Genomic DNA, 20,323 nt, shown 5'->3' with positions numbered 1-20,323 from the left:
GAGACAAATGTATCGTTCGAATAACTCGTAATGCAATATTCATTAATAAATCTGAGAATGGATGTAATTATATGGACACCATAATTTTTTATTAGAAAATAAATTTATAAAGGTTTAGAGGATGAACTTTTACAATTTTAAAATATAAAATCATATTATTAATAAAAAAATAAAGAAAATACCTACTTTACACAAAAAATTAAAATTTTCAAAGAAAACAATCTTACTGTTAACCTCCATCAACCATCCTTAAATATAATTACTTTGTGTTTTCTTAATCATTAACCCTAATCTCTAAAATAGAAAACTATACATAAATATTCGATAGTATGATAAAATTTTCGTCAACAATTTTCTTATAAATAGAGAACAGATTTTAAGGAAATTGAGGAAGTTTTATTAGTTTCTAAGAGATAACTGCACACAATGAATTTAAAGTATGATTTCATTCAAATTCACTTTAACCTTTAAAAACATTTATATTAGTCTTTAAGTTATGATTCCATTTTAACTTAATCCCTAAACTTTAAAATATTTTATATTAGTCATCAAACAATCAACAATATTCCATTTTGATCATTCCATTAACATGCGGTTATTTCTCTATATTAAAAATAATGATAATGTATTTTTTAGTAAAATACACAAATAATCCTCATCTATAGGATACTGTTTTGTTGAGTACTCCAACTATTAAAGTTAAAAAATAATCCTATAATTATAAGGTGTTGCTTTGTGTCCTATTTTTATTTGCGCCATCTCCATCTGACGTATCTAATATTAAGGCTTATGGCAGATAGTAGGTCGTCATGGTCGAGCTCTGAGTGTGTTTATTGCAAACAAGAGAAGCAGGGGAGGAACAAGATTTGCTTTTCTCAGGGTGGGAAGCAAAGATGAAGCTTTGAGATTGACAGAGAAGTTGAATGGTCTTCAAATATATAGCAGCAGGATTTCGGTGGGTTTAGCCAAATATGATAAGAGGAGCTCCTCGGCTAATGCTCAAGCTAGGAATGTGGTTGAGGACGAGAGAAAAGTTGTGAAAGAATTAGCTTTGCTAGAATTATCTTGGGAAAAGAGAGCCAGTGAAGACGTTATCGTTAGGAAAGAAGCTTGGGATTAGAGTGGTTGGGGACGAGAGTAAAGTTGTGAAAGAATTAGCTTTGCTAGAATTTTGTGAACCTGCAGACGAATGAGGACGCTCACTTGAATTGTAAGAGGATTGGGTGCGAACACTAATGTGACTGCCTTTTGATGCATCAAATTTGGTGTCTCTTTGTGCTTGTTGGTATATTAATAAAAAAATTTAAGCTGCTGCATTCTTGTAATCTTTTAGGTGAACGTGCTGTTTTGTTGTTTGGGTAGCTTATTCAGTTAGCTGGGTTTTTTATAGTGATGGTTATGTGTAATGTTGGTTTTAGTTGTTAGCATGTTCTTCAAACTGCGTGGTCCGTTGCTCTGTGGTGTGACGGGGTTCTTTTGCTTTAGGGATATAGTCAGTATTCTCTATAGCCATTGACTGTTTTGCGATACTTGTTTAGTTGGCAGGAATTTCTATTGTGGAGCGAGGTCCATTGCCAGCGTTATTTCATTGATTCTATTGGTGGCTCCTTTTCTGGCAGCGAGGTGCTTTGAAGTGTTATGTTTTGCGTATTTGGTGTGGTGGCTGCTGAATGTAACTAAATTCATTAATTGGTGAAATTTGTGTTGATTGAATTAATGAGGCGTTTGATGTTTCGGATGAGGAATGCGGCAGCGATGATCGCAGGGGAGGAGTCCTTTCGATTTGCAGCATTTGTGTTGGCTGCCTTGTTGAAGCTCTGCCTGTTAGATTCGGGTTGAATTCTGTCCCCTGGTTGATTTCCTGGCCGGTGGTGCTGCTTTGTTTTTCGGCCGTGTTGCAGCTCGACTATTGCTGTTGTTGATACTAATTTGTTTTAGGGTGGTGTAACTGCTGTTGTAGAAGACTCTTTGCATGTTTTTGGGAGCTATGTAGCAAGATTCAATTCAATGGTAACATCAGTACTGGGTATTAGCTAATGTAATTGGAATCGAGAAAGCATGTTGTGTTTGCAAGTCATCTACAAATATTCGAACTGGCAAGTTGCATCATCTGAAGAAGATCGCAGGCACGGGTAGAATCTTGCTGATGTTGATTGTTTCATAGCCAATCATCAACAGGGATGATTCTACTTCCAAGCATGGTGGTGGTTGATGGATTGGTGTTTGTTTAGTCTAGTGTCATACTGTATAGCACCGGGTAAGAAGACTATTTAATAATGAATACTCGTATCCCTATATACAAGGGCAATTGAATATTGATGTCTCATGCTATTGAATATGATTTCTACAGTTGCAAAAATAACAGGTACTCCAGTATTGGTATCCCATGCTATTGAATATGATTTCTACAGGAGGTGCCTAGTTTTGGCGAGTTTGTGAATTTTTTATATATCTAATTTTGAGTACTCGAGTAGTTTTATGCTTTTATCTTTATATTTGAAATGGCGTGATTTGGGGTCGTAAAGTCCTATGATTTGTCGTTTCCTTCTTATGGAAGCAATTAAGACAACTTTGTATGTATTCAACGAGGCGAATTGTATAGACAAGACAATTTTGGTAGGGTCAAATTGTCAAGTAGCTCATAACTTAGAGTCTAAGTTTTTTGATAAATTACCTTGCTTAAACATTTTTGCCTTTAATTTCTCTATTACAAACAAAGCACATTTGTTGAGCTAAAAAACAGTCTGGAGTGATCATTTATCAATATTAAAGTATAATTTTCTGTTTAATACGATAACTTTATTGGAAAATTAAGTTTTCGTTTTCTTTCTTAACGTTGGTGTGAGTTTATTAACTGCCTTTTTAATATCATTTAAATGATAAATTTAATGGTTCAATGCAAATGTTAACTACGTTATATACTCTACACATCAAAATAGCCGGTGTGGTACAAAGTTTACTAAAAAATTATATAAAATTAGATTTAATGAGAAACTATATATATAGGACCATGAATCCTTTAAAATTTTATACATAACAAAAGAAGAAATTGAAAAGAAGAAAAAAAAACATTGAAAGTGGTGACATGTACATGGATACTACTCTCAATGTACCTATTGGGGCATCGTCTCATAGTTTACGGAGAAGCCAATGAAGCTCAAGTCCTCGATAACATTCTCAGCTCTTGCTTGTCGAAAAAACCATCTCCGGCGATGCAATTTTCGGCACGGTTCTATATAAACGGAAATAATATCCAACCTCAAGATGGATCAATGGAGAGCGATAAAATAAGTGCGCTACCGGGACAACCTGACGGTGTCGATTTTAACCAATATTCAGGTTATGTTACTGTTGATTCCAAGGCTGGTAGAGCTCTTTTCTACTATTTTGCAAAGTCCCCCGAGAACTCTTCCACAAATCCTTTGGTTTCATGGTTCAATAGAGGTACGGTTCATTAACTATTCGTCCGGTTTACACTAGGCTTCATTGATCCAATTTCGGGCAATTTCAGGACCAGCATGTTCTTCATTAATCGGTGCGATGACGGAATTAGGCCCCTCAGAGTAAACAACGACAGCAAGACACTTTTCCGCAACAATTATGCATGGAACAATGGTTAACTTCCATTTAATCGGTTGTTTTACATTATGTAGCTATTATAATCAATTTAACTATATTTCGGTTCAATTTCGACAGTGGCGAATGTAATCTTCGTAGAATCCCAGGCCGGGGTAGGCTTTCGTATTCAAATACGACCTCGATTATCAGCGTATGGGTGACAAAAGTACGTAAAAAAGATGCCTACACTTTCCTCGTCAACTGGCTTGAGAGGTTCCCTCAATATAAAACCCGAGATTTGTACATTACCGGTGAGAGTTAAAGTGGTCACTATGTGCCTCAGCTTGCAAACACTATTCTGCATAACAACAAGAAATCAAGTCGAACACTACTTAACCTTATATGTTCAAATCAATATTTACTATTCTAACCCTTTAATTTTTAAAAAGTATTTGTATTTGACGGATATTCAAATATATTTTCAGGTTGGGAATAGATTGATTGATGATCACACTGGCTATTTAGTCCGATATGATTATTTTTGGACACATGCCTTGAATTCAGATGAAACCAACCAAGGAATACAGAGTCATTATTTCAATGATAACGATCCAGAACAATGTAAGAACTTCATAAACAAATCCCGTATCGAGCGTGGTGATATTGATGAGTACAACATTTATGCCCCACGTTGTCAACTCAGTTCTTCTTCGTCCATAAAAAACTCATCCTTTTTGGGAATACAATACATATAAACCCAGACACGAAAAATATAATCCCTTAAATGACAACATAAACCAATTGGATTAAATCACGGGTTACTTGGTTTATATAATCCTATGATTCTCGTTTCAGACTAACAGTATCGATCCATGCTGGTACCACTATATGTTATTTGAATAGAGCAGAGCAGAAGTTCAGACAGCTCTATCCATGATCTTGCTTCTGTGCCGTGGATTCTAATTTAAATCTAAAAGTAACAATATTATATTATTTCATTCAGCTACTCGATTCTTCATGGCTGGACAGATAAAGCTACAACTATTTTACCCATCATCAAGAATCTCATGTCAAATGGCATCAGAATTTGGTTATACAGGTAAAACCTCAATTGCTTTTCCCTTGTGTTTCGTTCAATCTGTTCATATAATCTTTGTTAAAATCGAGATTCGATAGATTTGAAATTCGAGTTTTTGCAGCAGTGATTTAGATTCGGTCGGTCCTGTTACCTCGACTAGATATGCCATAGACAAACTCAAGCTTCCCATCAAGACTGCTTGCGTCCATGGTTCACCGATGGGGAGGTACAAGCAAAACCGTAACACCATTATTTCATGTTAAATACAATGTTCAAACCTTGTACAGTCCGTTTTGAGTTCTAACATTTTAGGGGCTAAATTTTAATAATTTTAAGTATCGAATTAATGTCGTAACAAGGGGAAAGTTAAGGACCAATTTGTAAATTCTTAAAAGTTTGCAGCTTGAGTTTGGAACTTTGGGAAATTGAGGGACTTGAACCTGAATTATCCTATTTTTAAGGGCAGTGAAAAAAATAAATCCTGGTGATACCTAAAAATCCCCCAATTTTATTTCTCCCCTTGCCGACCAAGCAATTCAGCAACAAAAAGAAAAATTTTACCAGCCCCGTCGCCTCTCTGTTCAGTCGTTTCCGATCAGATGTGAGGAGCACCACCATGTCTCCGAGCTCGCCGACGACCGGTGATCTTAGCCCAAGCACCACTACATCGTAAATAGGCGTCAATCGGCACCAATCGAAGCCTGTAAAGTCTTACCGAAACCCAAGCAACCATTCGGATTTTTACATTTTCCGGACAATCTCGACAATGGTTCATCTCACCATCCTTCCCATCGAGTTCCTCAGGTGTTTTCGATCAGAACCTGACCCATACCGTCGCCCAATGTTAAGCCATCGTTGTTCGTCGGTGTGGGTAAGTGTTTCGGCCCTTTTCTTTATTTCGATGATTTTGGGCTGATATTTGTTTAATTATTTATTGCAATTGGGTATTTGGAGTTGTAGGAGAAATCGGCCGTCCACCCCGAGCCTGCCATTGTTGTCACGCGCTGCCACCCGCACATGGGGCTTTTTTTGGTCCAAGGAGTTTTGCAGAACTGGGTCGACTCAACCCGCCTGCACGACCCGCCTCGTCCGGTCTAGTCACTGAGTTAACTCGACTGAGTCAACTCGTTGACTTTGACCGAGTCAACCCATTGACCATTGACTTTGACCGAAAAAGTCAACTTTTTCAAAAAGGCCTATTTTATGTTTTTTGACATCATGAGTTCGAATTCAAAGTCTGTTTTGCCAAATTCGCACCCAGTAAACCGTTTTTCAATGTTTTATCTTCGTATTCAAGTTACTTTCTCATTTAAGTTCAATTTCAGACATAAATTCATTTGATATGTATATGAGGAATTACTGGACATTAAATTAAAGTTTGAGGATGATCGAATGGAGTTTAAATGGTCAATCGGTATGGCACAAAAATTGAGGTAATACTCTACTACCTTTTGTATGCTTTTCGAAACTCATTAATAGATGGTAAATGCATGAATAAAAATGATTGGTCCTTTAGATATATTTAACTATCATTTGATCCAGACGTAAATTGGAATAAAGGCAGAACACGATATAAGACTTAGACAGCTCGAAAAAGAGAAACTGAAAGATCAATAAGAAATAATTATAAGTTCAGTGATTCAATAATAAATGAATTGATTTCATGATCGATAACATTTTGACAAACCAAGGGTTGTAGCTCACGCCGAGTAGTATTGTCGTAGTAACCGTCCTTGAATACTCTAGTAATCCTATTGGGCAACCTAAGTATATCGCACCAAATCATTCTTAGCATAAAATAACTTCTCGCCATAGGAAAATCAACCTAATTTCTCCGTAAGAAGTCTGATTGTGTGAGGTTCTCTCAATATATTGAACTCAACATTTTTATTTGCTTACACAACTTTTATTTGTTTACTTTTGCATTTTTTATTGCTTTGACCAAACTTTTCTGCACACCACACTTTACAATATTTCCTGCCTCGGTAATACTTTTCCATCTATTTATACCATTTAATTATGTTTACTTTCCTTTTTGATAAGACCGTAGGGCTAGCTTGTGACATCTAATTTTAACTATAGCAAAACATCAAAAATTCCCACCAATCCCTGCGGAGATGATACTCAACTCACTACTATATTACTTGCATCGATTGTGTACACTTGGAAAATTTGCTAACCTTAGCAAATACATTTACAAGCGATCAGCTAACCTCTATGAGGTTCCATCTTAATAGGAAAGAAATGAGTTGATTTTGTTAGGCGGTCTATTATGACCCAAACTGCTTCATGTCTCTGTCTGGTCATGGGTAACCTGATCACGAAGTACATGGTTACCCTGTCCCATTTTCACTGAGGAATATAAATGGGTTGAAGAAAACCTAAGGGAACATGGTCTTCTGGATTAACTTGGTGACACACTAGGCATCTCGCGACAAACTCCTACACTTCCCTTTTCATGCCTAACCAAAAGAACAATTGGTGAAGCTCCTAATACATTTTGTTACTGACTAGAAGTACTGAGAGTGGGTTGTGATACACCAAATGGAGAATCTTACTACATAAATAAACGTATGCGAGTACGCACAACCGACCCTTGAAGTATAACACATCTCCATATTGAAGTTCAAAACCTGGGGCCTTGCCCTGAATAACCTGTTCAATATGAGTTTTCAATTGATCATCCAAAATCTACAGCCTTTTGACTTCACTTACCAACTCTGGCTCGACTCGCAACTCGGCTAACAACCTACCATCATTGGATAAACTCAACTGTGCTAAAAGAGCTCGCAATTCTATCATCGACTTTCAAATCAAGGCATTCACCACTACATTTTCCTTCCCTGGTGGTAATCTATCAAGTACTCATAATATTTAAGTAACTTGACCCATCTGGGTTGTCTGAGATTCAACTCATTTTGAGTGAGAAGATACTTGATGCTCTTGTGGTCAGTGAACATATGACACTTATCCCAAAGAGTTAGCGTCACCAAATCTTCAAGGTGGACACCAAAGTTGTTAGCTTAAGTTCATGGATCAAGTAATTTTTCTCATGATGCTTAAGATGATGGAACACGTAAGCTACAACCTTGCCCTCCTGCACCAAGACACATCATAGGCCATTCAATGAAGTATCTTCAAAAATTGTGAAGTTCTTACCTAATTTCGATTGGTTAACACTAGAGCTTGGGTTAAGATGAAATTCAATAGTTCAGAACTTTTATGTCTCTTCTTATTCTAAAATAAATGGACTCCTTTCTGAAGTAGTTTGATTAGTGATAACTCCGTAAAAAGACTTAATTTCTAGTCTTTTCACTTAAGTTATTGCTCGTCTAAACAAAGTATGCATAGCATTTTAGTTGAATATAGGTTATATTAGCTTGCGGTGGATAAATTCTGCTTAGGTAATATTTGGTTTGACTGATGCTGCTGAGGAGAAAGGGTTGTTTGGATTGTGTTTTTGCAGGAAACTTACGGAGGAAGAACATTTCAGTAGTGACAATGTAAATTTGCAAAGGCCAATGGAACAGATGAGAACGTGAGGAGTAGATTTATCTCGCCGAGGCAAGGTTTATCTGAGGAAGTCTGAAGCAGGTGTGATGAAACCGCCTATGTCATAAGCCAGCTGGATGACCTACTTCACGTGCAAGCAAGCCTTAGTTATTCTGACAGCCACCTTTCCTTTTTAAGTCTAGAAATTTATTTGACAACAATTATTTAAGGAAACTCCAAAAAAAAACATGCAAAGCCCTAGGAGATTTTTCCTTATAAATAACCAGCCGTAGCTGCCAAAGAAAAGGAGGGAAGGAAGAAGAGAGAAGAACTTTACCTAAGGCGTGAGCAAGCAACTGCAGTGCTTCTTCACCGTCTACCCACCGACCTTCCTTGGTGTCCTCCATAACCAGACGTTAGCAGAGCAGTGATCAAGCCTCGAGAGAGGGTGATCACTAATGCAGCGTAGTACTGATCAGAATCGTTGTGCCAGAGCCCCCAGTTTTGGAGTCATTTTTTCTTTGTTTTAACTCTTTATCTATTTGGGGTTGTATTAAATGTTGAATCTTGGAAGACTTTTGATAGCACCATGAATGTCTTACTTGGTGTTAAACTTTGTTTTGCCTGAACAATATTTTCAAGTTAATGAATGATGAATTATGTTTTGCGTATGACTATTTTTCTCATTATTTAAATATTTTACCTTACGTGTAAGAGCATCGAGAGATCGCCTGGGGTTTTGGTAAAACATGTCTTGGTATTGTAAGAGCATCGAGAGATAGTCTTTTGTCTAGATAGTGATTCTTAGATTCGAGAGAATTAAGATAGATCCACGTGAGCAATGGAATGAATCCGAGATGGTGAAGTTCTAACATGTTACCTTAGAGATAAGGAGTGAGTTTCAATCGACTAAAAGGCATAGACGCTAGTGTAGGATAGACAATGCCTATAGTTTACGCTGAGAGGCATTGCTACAACAACAATTTGACAAACCAATGGTTGTAGTTAACGTGAGTAGTATTGCCATAACAACCGTCTAAAAATACCTAGTAATCCTATCGGGCAACTTATTAAGTCATAATAATTCATTCTGAACTTAGAAATAATTGTTGTCAAAGCAAAAGTTTAGCATCAGTGCTCTGTGATATGTCTGAATATGTGAGGTTGTTTGCATTATATTTAAAGTAGCACTTATCTTGTTTTGTTTTATTATTCTGCATATTTATTTTGCATTGACTAAACTTTCCTGAACTCATTAAATCACTTATTTGTTTTATTAATATTAGTTCTTAAGTTGACAACTTAGTAGGACTTAGTTCGTGACACTAGTTCTAGTTGTGGTGAAAATATATTTCTCGACCAATCCTTGTGGAGACGAACTCACTTACCCTATATTACTTGAATCAATTGTGTATACTTGCAAAGATTTGCTTGCCTTAACATATACATTTACAAATGATCAAGTTTTTGGCACCGTTGCCGGGGATTGGAAACTGATGAAATTTTATTTAGCGATAACAAGTTCCTTTTGTGTTACCTTTTTGTTTATTCAGTCTAACATAGTTTACTATTTTCTTTTGTAGTTTTTAATTATTGCATGACCTTGAGATCTTCTGGTAAGCCTTTGGAACCATTTGATCCTGAAGTTAAGCAATCATTTAGACAAAGGTTGTTAACCCAAAGAACCAGAGAACAATCAATCAACTCCAAATGCAATGCAACATGGGAGATTTAGGACCTGATGCAGCTGTCAAACTTCAAGTTGCAAGGCCAAGAGCAATACGAGACCATTTGAACCCGATTCTCGATGATCTCAATCCAGGCATAGTGTCACATGAAATACAAGCCACTCACTTCGAACTCAAACCGGTGATGTTTAACATGCTAAACTCTATTGGATAATTTGGTAGATCATCCAATGAGGATGCTAGACAACATGTGCGTGATTTCCTTGAAGTATGTGACTCGTTTTGGCAACAAGGAGTACTTGAAGATGTGCTCAAACTAAAACTTTTCCCTTATTCCCTGCGAGATAGAGCAAGAGCCTAGCTCAGCGGAGTTTCTTCCGGTTTAATGGAATCATGGGCAGATTTATGCAAGAGCTTCTTACTGCGATACAATTCACCCAATATGAATACACAGCTTCGCAATGACATTGCTAGTTTTCGCCAAGGAGATGACGAATCAATGTACAAATGTTGGGATAGGTACAAAAGCATACTTCGCAAGTGTGTTAACCATGGCTTTCACGATTGGATACAAGTGGTGATGTTTTACAACGGAGTCAATGCACTAACTCAAATGATGCTAGATGCCTCAGTAAATGGCACCTTACTAGACAAATCACCCGAGGAAGCTTTTGACATCCTCGACAGGATAGCAAATAATGAATATCAATTTCCAAATACAAGATTGGTAACCGACAGAAAAACATATGGAGTATATGAATTAGAGAGTAAGGATTTGGTAGCCGCTCAACTTTCTGCCATAACCAACATGTTGAAAAATTTGCAACGTCCTAATGAGGTAACAGAAGTTAAGGTGACCAATAACGCATGCTTATTTTTTCACGGCAACCATCATGAGAGCGAATGTCCTGAAAACCATGAGTCATTCAATTTCGTGGGCAACTACAATCGGAGCAACAATAAACCCTATTCAAACACGTACAATCCTGGCTGGAGACATCACCCAAATTTCTCATGGAGTCATCAAGGAAACAACAACAACAATCAAGCAGCAAATTACAGGCCATAGCAAAATAATTCAGACCATCAACATTTTCAGAATCAGCATCATCAGCAGCCCTGGAAAAACAATAAAGGTATAGCCTCTTCCTCTAATACTAATTCCAATACTAATTCCTTGGAGTTATCATTGTAGGAATTTATGGCTTCGACGAAAGATTTCATGGCCTCGACAAAGACCTTGATGCACGAACATTCTGCAACAATTAAAAATCAAGGAAATTTATTACAAAGCCAAGCAACACTTTTGCAAAGCCATAGTTTATCCCTAAGGGCATTAGAAAATCAAGTGGGACAAATTGCTACGGCATTGCACTCTAGCCCACAAGGAAATCTCCTAGTGATACAGAGATAACTAAACATCATGGGAAGGAACAATGCAATGTGCTTACACTAAGGAGCAAAAAACAGATAAACCAAGATGACAAGTTTGGGGGAGAAAACTCCACAGTGTTTGCCATGACATAACACAACCAAAGGTTCAAACTGAAAATGTTGAACGAGAGAAAACACTTAAAGAGAATGAAATAATTGAAGGTGCAGAAATGCATCGCTCAAACAATGAGAAATTTATGGTCGAGGCCAGAAATTTTTCAACAACAACATACAATGTGAGACCTCCACCACTATTCCCTCAACGATTGAAGAAGCATGATGATGAAATTCAGTTCAAGAAATTCGTTGATGTTTTGGATCAGTTGTGTATTAATGTGCCTTTACTTGAAGCCATCGAGCAAATGCCTTCCTATGCCAAGTTTCTTGAATACATTGTTACGAAGAAACGAAAGGTAGAGCGTGTTACCATGACAACATAAATCTGTTCAGCAGTGAGCAAACTCCCACCAAAGCAAAAAGACCCTGGCAACTTTATAATACTATGCTCAATTGGTAATGATTTCATAGGATGAGCTCTTGTTGATTTGGGATCAAGTGTAAACTTGATACCAAAGTCCATATTTATGAAACTAGACGGGTATCACGCCTGTCCAACCTCAGTCATCCTACAGCTAGCCGATCGGTCATATGTGCGGCCAGAGGGAAGAATAGAGGACGTCATAGTAAATGTGGATAAATTTGTATTCCAGTTGATTTCCTTATGCTAGATTATGAAGCCGATGTAAACGCCCCGATCATTCTAGGACGACCCTTCTTAGCCACTGGGAGAATCCTAATAGATTGTGAAAAGGGAGAGTTCACAATGGGAGTAGGAGAGCAAAGTGTCACCATCAATGTATTCAATTCCATGAAATATATGGACAATTCAGAAGAGTGACAATGCATTAGAGAAGTTGAGGAGAAGACAATCCTAGGACAAGGTGAATCTCTACGACTCGATGAATACATCACTTTGTATCACGATCCTACAACTGAGATGCACGAACAAGATACATTTGGCCCAAGCAAATTAAACTCATAAGAGGAATAAAAATTCATGGCCTTGAAAACAAAAATCTCAACAATGGACGCCCTGCAATTGACACCAATTCATGATACGGAAGAGAGACAAAGGATCAATCGAGACTTCTTCATAATAGATCAGGTATGAAATTCGAACCCTTAGAATATGATGAAGTAAAGTCTCAAGATTCATCATTGCAACATGCATCGAAACTAGAACATAAACCTTTGCCATCACCTTCGAAATATGCTTATCTAGGAGTTGATGAAACTCTACCAGTGATAATTTCTGCCAACCTAACCTCCGAACAAGAGAATAGTTTGTTGAATGTTTTTTCACAGCACAGAAAAGCTCTCAGATGGACAATGGCAGACTTGAAGGGAATCAGTCGACCATATGCATGTACAAAATCAATCTTGAAGATAGCTATAGCACTTCGGTAGAACCCCAAAGAAGGCTCAATCCAATCATGAAGCAAATAGTCATGAAGGAAATCATAAAATGGTTGGACTCGGGAGTAATATATCCTATATCTGATAGTTCATGGGTAAGCTCGGTACAATGTGTTCCAAAGAAAGGTGGTTTGACCGTAATTAAAAGTGAAAATGTAAAACCCCAACCCGTATCAGACCCGAATACGAGTCTGAGATGTCACATTGACTTTTCAAAACATTTTTCTTATAAAATATCAAGACATTTGAACTCTTTTTAAGAAAATATGATCATATATTATTCCATTGTGTTTCGTATAAAATTTCGAGTCAAAAAACGTATTTATGAACAGTAAAATACAGTATGAATAGTACCGTGAACAGTAACCTGCTACAGAATCCGAATGTTAAAATTTTCAGATTTTCAAAGGGGAACCAATTCCCCTGCTATAGTACTTCCGTAAAATATGTATAAATTCTTAAAATTTAAAACGTTCATTTCTATACATCTACCATTTACAAAAAAATACATTTAAACATTACAAAACTCGATCAGAGCGTTTCTAATTCAAATCCTTTTTATTACATACCAACTAAATTATTTGTAACAAAATACATATAATTTGATCTACATTTCTGATTTGATCTTTGGTAAGGAGAACTGACTTGTCTTGTTCCTCTTTACTTCTCTTTTCGCTTTCCAAACCTACGTGTGAAACAATCACACGCTAAGTCGATGACTTAGTAAGGCATATAAAACATATCATAAAATCATAAAATATTTCACAGAACAAAATACATACATGTACATATGGCAATATTATCATGATCTCTATCATATTCATACACTATTATCATTCATATTTCTTATCTCTTGTTCATATAACCTCTTATGCTCTTATCATATATATTATGCCTCATTCTTATAACAGATACAATGACTCATAACACACATATCACTATACCAAGGAATAAACATATCCTCATGAAATTTCTATAATATATTTCATATTACCAAATATACCTATCATATGTAGTGTATTTGTTATTATCTCATTTTAATCCCATGTACACATGTAACTAATTCTTCTTATCATATAAACATATACTAAGCATTTCTATACAAATCACGTAACCCATATATCATTATTACCAAGAAATACACATAGCCTCCTATAATTCATGCAATACATTTCATATCATCACAAGCATATGCATCTTATATATTGTATTTGTTATTGTCTCTTTATTAGCCCATGGTACATTGGTGAGAACTAAGGATATGTGAGTACATTGAGGTTGTGCACTAATGCTATCACCACAGATCGTATAAGTCCCACTGAGTGGCATATAAAATTTGTCCCAAAGGACCACTGTATTATCCGAAGGACCATTATATTGTCCCGAAGGACCTATGAAACCCTCGACTCTTGGCATTTCAACTATACCTATAGCTCTCGTATCATATAACATGGGCATTATTCTTATCTTTCATATGATCATGTACTCATGTCATTTCTCTTATGATCACATATACATTTCTTCTGTCATATATCACATGCATGTGTAAACATTTGTATCATTTCATATAACATGTATCTCATAGGATTATATCATGTAACATATATCATTTCTCATGGATTAATGTAAACATGTATATCATATCTTATTTACATGTTCATATATACTTCACATATGCTTTGAATCATCTTTTTCACATAACTCATATAATCATTTTCTATAATTCATATTTTATTTTCATATATGGCATATCACTAAATCATATAACACATATCAGTTCATGTAATCAAGTATACATATATTTCATGTCATTCACATTTTTAGAATCAATACTCCATACACTATAACTATTAGAAATAGACTTATCTCAAGTCCAATTCCTTATAATCCTATAAACTAACATGCACTCATAAGAATCATATCAATTATATAACATTTTAGGAATTACTTCTTACCATAGTAACTCTGTCACTGGCTCATCGCAAGCCAATGTTTTTCGATAGCATAAGTACAATTAAATTGCACTCACCTTAGCCTTGTTTGATTCGATCCTAATCCTTTGATTATTCCGAAACTTGTTTAGGCTTTGTATCTACATAATATACATTTATACATATCAATAATCTAATTGTATACTTAATCTTCCAATTCTTACACTAAACGAAAGACCAATTTCATTTCTTGTATAAAGTAGGTATAGATACCCTGATAACATTCTGGAAATTTTCATCTTCAGGGGGGTATCGATACCCCCTATAGTGTATCGATACCATACTGACATTTTGTAATTTTTTGTTTAAGAGGGGGTATCGATACCCCTTCATAGGGTATCGATACCCTATGACCAGAAATTATATTTTGAGCACAAAATCACCTCATTTATGCTCAAACACTTCCTATTTCATCCTCTTACATATACTTAACCCATCTACCCATACTTGAACACATTAATACTCATTCAATCCATACTTAACTTCAAAATCCACTCCTCAACATAGATTTCAAGATCATACTCAAATTTCAATATGTTCTAAATACAATTCTAACACTTCTAACTTCTTATTCTCATAGATGACAAGTCAAATTCATCCTCCAAATTCATTTAAACATTCTTATTCAAAATTTCACTTAAAACCCCATTTTCTTTAATCTATCATAACTCCTTTATCTTTTGATTTTAAGATAACTTAAGCTTTCCTTAAGCTTAGTTATCATCTAATGATCAAAACCCAACTTAAAAATTCAGCTAATAATCAAAAATTAAGAAATCTTACCTTTTCTCTTAAAGTCCACGGTGGAGAAGAAGAGAGCAAAAAGAAGAAAATAACTCTTCCCCCTTCCCCCTTCCCCCTTCCCCCACGTGATTCATTCATATAATAGGGAGAAAATATCTTTAATGTCAATTGACCATTTTGCCCTTTAATTCCTTGAATAATTACTAAAAACTTTCCGAAAATATTCTCAAATAAATCATTGAACTATTCAACTATTCTACTTTAATTACCAAATTCCAAAATTTTACAATTTAGTCACTAACCCATAGTTTGGGATGTTACAAATCTTTCCTCCTTATAAGAAAATTCGTCCTCGAATTTTCATTGCACACTTTGACAAAAACATATCTTTTAATAATCTCATGTTGTTTCCTTTAGTCATTCATCTGCTGTCGTTTATCATATAAACAATAACCTCATCCATTTCTGTCTTTTCTCTCTTTCAATTCTACATTTTCCTTTGATCTTTCTAAATTTCATCACTTAGCATCATAAATTAATCAAATTCCATATAATTTTTAATTACCTTGCAATAATAACCAAACTTTTATTCCATCATTGTTTGACTAAGAACATAACCTTACATCTTCTTCAATTGTGATTAAACATATATATTTTACAGAATCAAACATTCTTTCATATTACTTCGTACATTTTTCTTTTTTCTTCATCGAACTTATAATCTACACTTCCATATAACATTTATCATATTTGATCATTTACACTCCATCTTTCTATAATCAAGATCCCTTTATCCACAACTAAATCATATTTTTCACTAGTATTTTCATACTCTATTCATCTCTAATTACTGATCTTTATCACATCTTTATAACTTTGATAAGCATATGTACTTATACGAAACATCATTCTTTACCATCTCTCGTACTTGGTTTTTTTCTCTCTCAAAACTCCCTTTTAAACATGTAATACTCTTCTCTTTGCCTTCATCATATCTATATGATTAAAATACATAACCATATCTAGATTCATATTATACTTAATCAACCCACTTTATCTTTTCTTCCAATCTCATTACTCTATCACCTTTACTCTTACAGCTAGTCAATAACAATTGTTCAATCTAGGGCACATGCCGTAATCAATTAATCGTATATTTTTTTTAACCAGAATTATCTCAACAATAATTTATTTAACTTTTCAAATCCACATTCATTCCCATGCACCATGAAATTTCTTTGTTCACACTAAACATTTCAATGTCTTCTATCTTATAAAATAATCACTTGATGTACTATTTCTTTAAGCTCTTCCGAACAATATTCACCTCAATGCATCTTCTATTATTCCTATTATAACATTTGTTTACCATATTTTAGCTCAAGGTTCTTAATCTTGGGGTCGTGGGATCGATTCCACGGAAGGCATTTCATAATTCGGAGGTCTCCTACGGAAGTTGCTCTCAACCTGGCGTTGGGGCAGTCTACGATCATACCTCCCCCTTCCCCATTACATATGGGAATAAGGGTCAGCTAATTTTTTTATTTTAGCTCAACCGCGTAGCAACTAAATTACTTCATCTAACTTTTCTAATTTAAAATAGTGGAGATACTCTAACATTATCGAGTTGCACCTTTAATTTTCTGAACACAATCCTTAACTTTTTAATCTAGGGTACAACCCTTATCAACTTGATCATATACATTCTTTTCAATCGGAATTTTCCTCAACGATATCTTACTCACACACAGTATTATTCATCTCTTTCAAAATCAAACGTTATAACTTCCTTTGTCTTATAAATGTTCACCGACATACTGATTCTCAAACTTTTCTATTACTCTTTATCTTCTCTTGAGCATTCAAATCCTTATCTCATTCACTACATCACATTATATAACTAAAATATACATTGTATTCGAATCCACTTCATATTTGGTTATCATAACCAAACAATATCTTATAATTCCAATACATTTTCATCACATAATTTAGTTAGCCATTGCTAACTCTTTCCATATATATAATGCAAATCCCTTATCATATCCACACTATTGCTTATACACAATACTATTTACACACCTAATATTCCTTTTCACATATCACCTCTTCATTACTTTAATTCTTTCATTACCTTTTCCCTTATGATTTTACATTCCTTTCATATCATTTATACTTTTCCTTATTTATCCTTTTAACTTTTCTATCAATCCTTAGTTTCCGTCAAACATACAAATCCTTTATCTTTAATACATTTACTATCACACTACTTTATTCAACTTATTTCTTTCAATCAAAACATAAACTTTCATCAAACTATCCATATATATATATATATATATTCTTTATAGTTAAAATAATTCATCCTCTATTTCTTTCACTTATCAAACTTTCATTCTCACTCGTTCATAATACAATTCCTTTGTTTCGCATTCAACCATTTCATATACCTTTTTCTTATAACTGATCACTGATATACATATTCTTAAACCCTTCTTTGGTCTTTTCATATTTTCCAATTAACATACATCTCTTCCACTTTATCTTGTCCATGATGTAAAGAAACTATTCTATTTCAGAACGACAAAGTTCTTTTAATACTATAATTTCCAATCCGTCTGAACAGATTGGCTTTATTCTCTGGAAGAGAATACAATTAATTCATATCTAGTTTAAAATTGAAAACCAGAATCTCTACTTTTCTTTGATGATGCTTAACTCTATGAAGCACTAATTCTCTTAATCATCTGTGATTTTTGTTCTCTAATCCTTTTATTCTTAGCTCTCTCTAGAGCTTTAACGCGATTAACCATTTCTTAAAATGAAAACAATTTCAAAACCAGTAACACTCTTTTTAATTTAAGGCACAAGCCTTAAACAATCAATCACATGTACCCCTCTTATCCTTCTTAATCAGAATCAACTCAACAATACTTCTACTTAACTTATCAAACTTACTTTTATACCCATGCATGTATAATTCCCTTACTTCAAGCTCATATATTCGAGCTTCATTTATTTTATGAACTGATCATCCATGTACTTATTTTTGAACTCTTCTACAAACAATAACCATGTAACTTGATCTTTTAACATTTTTATGGTGACATTTGTCCACCATATTTCTAGCTTGCCCACATAGTAACAAAACTACTCAATTTAACTTCTCCAATTTGGAGAAATGAAAACCTTCTAACATTATCTTCATATCATTTATCCAAAGGTTTGTAACAACAAACCTTTCTCAAATTTACCCTTGAACTCGGGTGCTCTTAACTCTCTTTGATACATTCATTTATGAATTATAGCAGTATAAAATTGAAAACACATCATAATATCATTCAACATCATGGAACATTTTCTAATCTTGTACAGGCGCGCCCTGAGGTTTTTCGCTCTTCTCCCTGCCTGGCCAGGGCAGGTGAATGCTATTACCTTCAGTCTATTGCCTTATGCTTCACTTTGGAAACTCTTATAATCATACATCTAATATAACATAACACTTTAATTCTATTAGCAAGACAGTACACTCCTTACACTATCAGATCAGAAAATTTTTCACTTTATGTTGGCATGTATACTTTTTAAAACACTTTTAACTTCGTTTTTAGCCTAGAATCGGCTAAACCGTAGGTCTGATACCATTAAATGTAACACCCCAACCCGTATCCGACCCGAATACAAGTCTGAGATGTCACATTGACATTTCAAAACATTTTCTTACAAAATATCAAGACATTTGAACTCTTTTTAAGAAAATACGATCATATATTATTCCATTGTGTTTCGTATAAAATGTTGAGTCAAAAAACGTATTTATGAACAGTAAAATATGGTATGAACAGTTCCATGAACAGTAACCTGCTACAATATCCGAATGTTAAAATTTCCATATTTTCAAAGGGGAACCGATTCCCCTGCTATAGTACTTCCGTAAAATACGTATAAATTCTTAAAAATTTAAAACGTTCATTTCTATACATCTACCATTTACAAAAAATACATTTAAACATTACAAAACTCGATCAGAGCGTTTCTAATTCAAATCCTTTTTATTACATACCAACTAAATTCTTTCTAACAAAATACATATAATTTGATCTACATTTCTGATATGATCTTTGGTAAGGAGAACTGACTTGTCTTTTCCTCTTTACTTCTCTTTTCGCTTTCCAAACCTACGTGTGAAACAATCACACGCTAAGTCGATGACTTAGTAAGGCATATAAAACATATCATAAAATCATAAAATATTTCACAGAACAAAATACATACATGTACATATGGCAATATTATCATGATCTCTATCATATTCATACACTATTATCATTCATTTTTCTTATCTCTTGTTCATATAACCTCTTATGCTCTTATCATATATATTATGCCTCATTCTTATAACAGATACAATGACTCATAACACACATATCACTATACCAAGGAATAAACATATCCTCATGAAATTTCTATAATATATTTCATATTACCAAATATACCTATCATATGTAGTGTATTTGTTATTATCTCATTTTAATCCCATGTACACATGTAACTAATTCTTCTTATCATATAAACATATACTAAGCATTTCTATACAAATCAAGTAACCCATATATCATTATCACCAAGAAAAACACATAGCCTCCTATAATTCATGCAATACATTTCATATCATCACAAGCATATGCATCTTATATATTGTATTTGTTATTGTCTCTTTATTAGCCCATGGTACATTGGTGAGAACTAAGGATATGTGAGTACATTGAGGTTGTGCACTAATGATGTCACCACAACTCATATAAGTCCTACTGAGTGGTATATGAAATTTGTCCCGAAGGACCACTGTATTATCCCGAAGG

At 34.6% G+C, this 20,323-nt stretch overlaps 1 pseudogene; it reads left to right on the top strand.

The window, feature by feature from the left end:
- Positions 1–57: 57 nt before the first annotated feature.
- LOC120170621 overlaps positions 58–20,323 on the top strand; it is a 49,483-nt pseudogene continuing 29,217 nt past the window's right edge.

The sequence above is a fragment of the Hibiscus syriacus genome, unplaced genomic scaffold, assembly GCF_006381635.1.
Source record: "Hibiscus syriacus cultivar Baekdansim isolate YM2019G1 unplaced genomic scaffold, ASM638163v2 tig00111783_pilon, whole genome shotgun sequence".
In the NCBI taxonomy this organism is placed as follows: Eukaryota; Viridiplantae; Streptophyta; class Magnoliopsida; order Malvales; family Malvaceae; genus Hibiscus; species Hibiscus syriacus.
Note: the sequence above shows the minus strand (reverse complement) of the source record. Positions and strands in the feature narration are given on the sequence as shown.